This window comes from Candoia aspera, chromosome 1, assembly GCF_035149785.1.
Source record: "Candoia aspera isolate rCanAsp1 chromosome 1, rCanAsp1.hap2, whole genome shotgun sequence".
NCBI lineage: Eukaryota > Metazoa > Chordata > Lepidosauria > Squamata > Boidae > Candoia > Candoia aspera.
In genome coordinates, this window is record NC_086153.1 from 139,810,444 (window position 1) to 139,816,443 (window position 6,000).

Here is a 6,000-nt window from a genome sequence, read left to right on the forward strand (position 1 = left end):
TTTCTGAAGTCTTCGTGAAATATTTTAACTTTTACCTTCCCATCTGTTAATGGCTAACCTATATGGGTTACTAAGTATGTGACCTGAGGTTTACAAACTGATTGTGAAGGTCTTTTTGCCTCATTCAAGTTTATAATATTCAGATGTAAGGGATATTGCTACAGATTTAAACAATCTGCGTGATCAAACTTGGACAATTGAAAGACCCATGATATTAAGCAGGTTCAAATGTTTTTCTGCCAGAATGATAATGCAGACCAAAATAGAACACATTTTCTTCTCCAAAGTTTCAAGAATTCTTAAGTAGCCATTACTGATTCTCTCAAAGAGAAGCAGGGTTTTCAGATTATTGTATTATTTTGAAAAATGGTAAAACCCTATTTGATCAGAGGCAACAGTGGCAAAAAAGACATTCAAGTCTGGGAAATGAAATTTTTCTCAAGCCATGTTACGCATTTTTAGAAATAATTGTCTCTTTTCAGCTGAACTTTCTTCCAGAGAAAAATAGTATATTATGCTGTGCTCTCAGTTGGAAGACAGGAAATCTGTGTTTTCAATGATGGATTTTCATTATAATTCATCACATTCAGTTACTTAATTAATCCAGTAGGCATGAGTTAGATTTTGCTCATTAAATCTTAATGCCAGCTGGTTGTTACAGTCTGTCAGTACCAAAGGTGCCAGGCTTCAGCTGAGATACCTCATCACAAGAGCTGACAGCAAAGGGATGGTGGTGCTTATCTGTCAAGATAGGGTGGAGGTCAGATGAGGTCTGAGGATAATTACATGCACTGAACATCCAGTGAAGATTTGGCTTTTTCTATGCATACTTCATGTCCTGCTCTATCACAGATTTGAACTGAACTTTTCCTTTGACAACCCCTCACCACTCATGGTGTTGGCCCTGCTCCCAGGGTCACCACTCCATCCCATAGTATCTTCTCTTAGCTATGGCTCAACATGAAATACTTCAAATCCAGTTTTTGAACATGAACCTCTGGAGCTCTGTGGGTCTTGGAAGCAAACCAGCATCCCACTAGAGGAGATCTTGCCTTACCCCATCTGCTGGAGTCTGGACTCTTTCTCCTCCCTGCAGAATTGAAATTGCTATTGTGTCATGCTTTCATTTCTGCTATTTTAATGATCTGAGAAGAAGAATGCTTTGTTAGCGATATGTCCCTTGGCGGCTTTGCAGGTAAACCTGATTGTGGATGGCCAGAAGTTTTAAATGCCAGACAAAACAGACTCCAAGTGCACGGGGCGGGCAGAGCACCAGCTGGATACCTGGTTTTGCAGCCTCCTTTCAGCTAACTGAGGACATGCTAATTGCTCACATGGTATGGCCAGCCGTGGTGAGGAGATCCGTGGTGAGGACAAACACAGGTTGGCTTCAAATGCTTTCTGAGGATCTGAGGAAATGAAAATGGAGTGATTAAATCGATTCCATTGCAAATTCATACTTTGCATCAAACGGTATAATACAAGGCTAATAACGTGAGTACATGCACCTGACATTTTCTGGCCTGAGCTCTTAAAGATTTTATTTTCTCTTCTTTTGCATGCAGAAATGTAAGGCAGTTTGCTTTTTTCAGAGGAATTGACATGGTTTCCTTTTCTAAGAGTAAAATAAATTTCCAGGCAACTGAAATAAACCACGCATTTTTGAATTAGCAACTAATTTTTAAACTGTCCTTCATCAAACAGGATCAGGCTGCTGTAAAGCAAGTAACAAGTAATTATATAATCATAGAATACAATGAAAGCAAAATAGATGATAATCATCTAATAGCTCGGGAAACAAAATGTAAAAGGACAATCTGAAATGCCAGGGCAAATGAAGTTCTAATAGGGGACGCTGAAAGAGAGCAAAGTTGTCGAGATACACAGATGGGATGACATAACATAGCACATGATGTATATGTGCTTTCCCCCAATACAGCTTTAAGCTTCTGGACTCCCATGCATAAACCAGCTGGGATTGAAGTCGGTTTAAAAAAAGCCCTTTGCCATAATAACGAATGGATCATGTTTATCATGGCCTGTGGTTGGTATTGTTGGAAGTGTTAGCAAATCAGCATGCCTCAATTAGCATATAAATTGAGTTTGTTCCCAGGATGCAACTCTCCATTTATTTATTTATTCTTCAAATTTCTATCACTGCCCATCTCTCCCAAAAAGGGGACTCCATGCTTGTTAGAGGAAGCTGTTTGTTGCCCTCCCACTTCCTCTCTCTCTCTCTTCCTCCTTCACCTTCAGAGAAGAAGCATGTTTTGCTTCTCTCTCCATCTTGGGCCTAAAGCCATGTGCTTTTGCCACTTCCTTCCATTCAGCTCTTGGCAGCAATTAGGGCTGAGAGTTTAGGGTGAATTAAGTTTAGAAAGAACAGAAGATACAAGGAACATCATTTTTCCATCGAAGATGGATGTAACTGAACCAAGAATAAAAGTCAGTACGACTCCTTTCACTTTACTTTGAACCTGCTATGTCTAAGTGTGTGATTCTTTATGCTTGGGAGGGCTGAGCATGTAAGATCAATAACCTGTGTTTTTCTGATGTGCTCATTAAAGCTATTTAAGACAATATTCTTTTTCTTTTCACAGCTCCTCTGCTGTCTTAAACTCTGCTCCAGTTCAGTGGTCCTTGCTGTCCACTAATTGGCTTCAGGTATAACCCTGTTTCTTTATGCCTCTTGTAGTGGAAAGGAAGGAAGGAAGGAAGGAAGGAAGGAAGGAAGGAAGGAAGGAAATGTTACTTGGTCTAGGAGGTGAAAGTGGCAGAACATTTGTCAATTTCACCTGTTAAAAATACAGAAAAAACAAAAGCAGGTTCATCATTTCACTGTTTGCTATTCCATCAGTCATACTGCTTAATATCAGCATTTATTAATACATGGAAGTTCTACAACATTGACTGATCTTAAATGTGCTTTTTTAGCATTATACTGGTATTCTACATTTTCAAAAGCAAGTGTTTTGAGTGGTGCATTTAAGTACCAGGCAAGAACTTAAAAAATATAAATGTTTATTTAAACTGGATTGCTTCCTTCACTTTCTTTTGTGTGTCCCACCAACTATGCTACTGTGCTGAATCACTTCCTGGCGGTTAGTTTTTCAATCTGTGTTACTGAGCTACCCTTCCAATCGGCTTGTTCAACTCTTCCATTCAGTACCATGTATATTGTTACAGGGAATAGCGATATGTAGTCACAGCCCTCGTAATTCTGAAGATAGAGGTTGTGACTTTTAAAAGGAAGTGATTGATTCAATCTAAACATTCGTGAAGATATGGAATATAAATTGTGTTGAGCCTTTGTGGAATGAATTCCCACTGAACATGCTGTCTGATACAGAGAGTGAAAGCACACATCTTCCCAGAGATGGCTGAATTATTTATTGTACTGAGTCAGTAAATGAGGTCACAAAGCCAGAAATGCTTTCATTCTTCCATGAGAAACACAGTGAACCATGAAAATTATATATTTTGAATACATTATTCAAGAAAGGTAGGGGAGGGGGGAGAATCCAGATTTACATCCTCTGTTAATTTAAGTTACTTAAAGAAGACATGAACTGGAGAGAAATATAAGAAATGTAATTTCAGAGTTTCCTATCTGTCTTGCAACCAGAATTTCAAGCATATACTTATATACAGTAGCAATGTAGCAATAACTCAAAGGCACCAGACTGATTAATTTGAATATCATACTACACAAACACAAACATACGCACACACAAAATCTAGTATATAGATTTGTGTCCATGCTACTTCAGGAAAGTAGTTATTAAAACAATAAAGAAGAAAAGTTAAAATCTTTAAAAAGCAGCCCCATGCTAGGTTTGACAAAAACCTGGTAACACAGTGCAGATGATCTCACATATGGATAGCATAAACTGGACCAATGCTTATAGGAATAGTCAGTCTCTGAGATAGTCTGACCCTAAACATTTTGGGGTTTAAATGGCCAGTGCTAGTATATTTTAAAGTTGGAAACAAACCAGAAAATTATGCTGATAGAATAATATCCAGGCCTCTGTGTCTCTCCCCTAGCTGTTCTCTATTGGACGTAATAGGAGAGAAAAGCCTTAAAAACGGTTTTACTGGACATAAATAAAATACAATAACATAAAATAACCCACTTCTGCTGCCCAGTCTGCGCAGAACTTTCAAAGGGTAGATGAAGGGTCATTTCTCCCAGATCTACCTATACTTGTCATGCCACTTTCTGAAAATTAACTGCATTACTGAGGATGGTAATGCAATTCTGTTCTGCAAGGGATACAGCCAGACAAATTTATGAAATATGAGGGCCAAGATGTCTGAAGGCCTTTGTTAAGTAACAAAAGCAGATTGGGCTGTCATGCTGCATGCTTCATCCCATCTATATGTATGAGGCATCATGATGCATGACATTGCTTTCATCTCTCCCTTGCCCTCCCATGGACATCTTGGGGTGTAGAGCTGGCCCAAGCCATTTTGCTGCCTGAGACAGCCTAACCTGAAGATGCCTCTGTCTTTACCAAGTTCAGTTCTCCATCTACACTCAACTGTAGCTGCATATTATAGGTGTAAATTAACATAACTCTTGGGTGGTTCAGGAAAGTTTACACTATACTGAAAGAGTCAGTTTGGGATTGTGGCAAAGTACTAAGCCATAATGTGGTTTGTTGGGTTGAGTGCAGCCTGTTGTATGAATCATACATGAATTGTATAAATATGAACCAATGGTTGTGGTTTGTAAATCTGGCTTATTAAGGGTATGCTGTGCAAAAAAGACTGTGATAGTTTATTTAGCAGAAACTGTTTAAGCATTTCATTTCCTGAATAATGATTTCCTGCTCATTATTGGTCTTTTAAAGCAGGCATCCAGATTGCTGATTGAATGATTCCCCAAAGCAGAGGCAAGATTCTGTAGGTTGCTCTGGGAAGAATGAGAAAATGCATTCATTCCTTATTACAAAGAAGTCATAACTATCGCAGGAGAACCTACTGACATTTCCAGCCTCTAATTTCAACATTACAAAGGATACATTTCAGCTGTTTTCTTTTATGTTGCAGTATCTGTGTTGTTGGGATCCCATGACAATTTGAAAGAAACCTAAATGAAAAGGCAATTGTAAATATTGACATACTCTGTTGCTTGGAAGTGAAAAATGTTTCTTCTTGCTCCTGCTCAAAAGTAGATTAATTCACTTTCCCAAAGTTTATAGAAAGTATGATAAAATATTGATTACACAATATCTTGTTAACTTCAGAGTGTGTTTTGGTAAAAGTGTGAATGAAAATGAAAGCAGTGACCCAGCTTCAGTTCCAAAAAAGGGTGCTTTGGAGCACACAGGGGTGCAAGCATAGCTCTAGAGGCACAGACATATGTCCTCAGGAAAAGATGTGGCTGCTTTAAAGAGTTACAGACAGCCAGGTACTAGGGCTGTACTCCTGCATTCTCTGAAGCTCCTTTCCAAATTATTTCTGAAGAGCTGAACAATGTTAGTGAAAATATAGGATAGGAATCACTCTGGATGGAAATAAAAGATAAGATTCTTAATCTTAATTCTTAATAGTAATAATAATAATTTATTAAACTTTTATGCTGCCCAACTCTCAATGACTCTGGGCAGCTCATAACAATCAAAGAAATTAAATAAAATTACCATAAAATAAAATAATAAAATAAAATAATCTTCCTTCACCCCAGCAGGAAATAGGGTGACCAGATCTGATCAGAGAGTACCCACAGGTTTATTCTCTTAAAAATATTTACGAAAAATAGAAAAATAGTAAATATTTATGAGTGATACAAAAAGTATTAAATAGGAATGGAAGGAATTTATGTATTTTAGGCTGATGAAATACAAAAGAATTTTAGGTGGCATCTGAATCATACTACAGTCATGGGAACATCAGTTGTTATATGTGATTATTACAATAATTAAATTATTACATTGTTAAGTATTGTTTAAGTTTTAGCTTTCAGGTGAAATAGCTGACATGCAAATTTTTTAA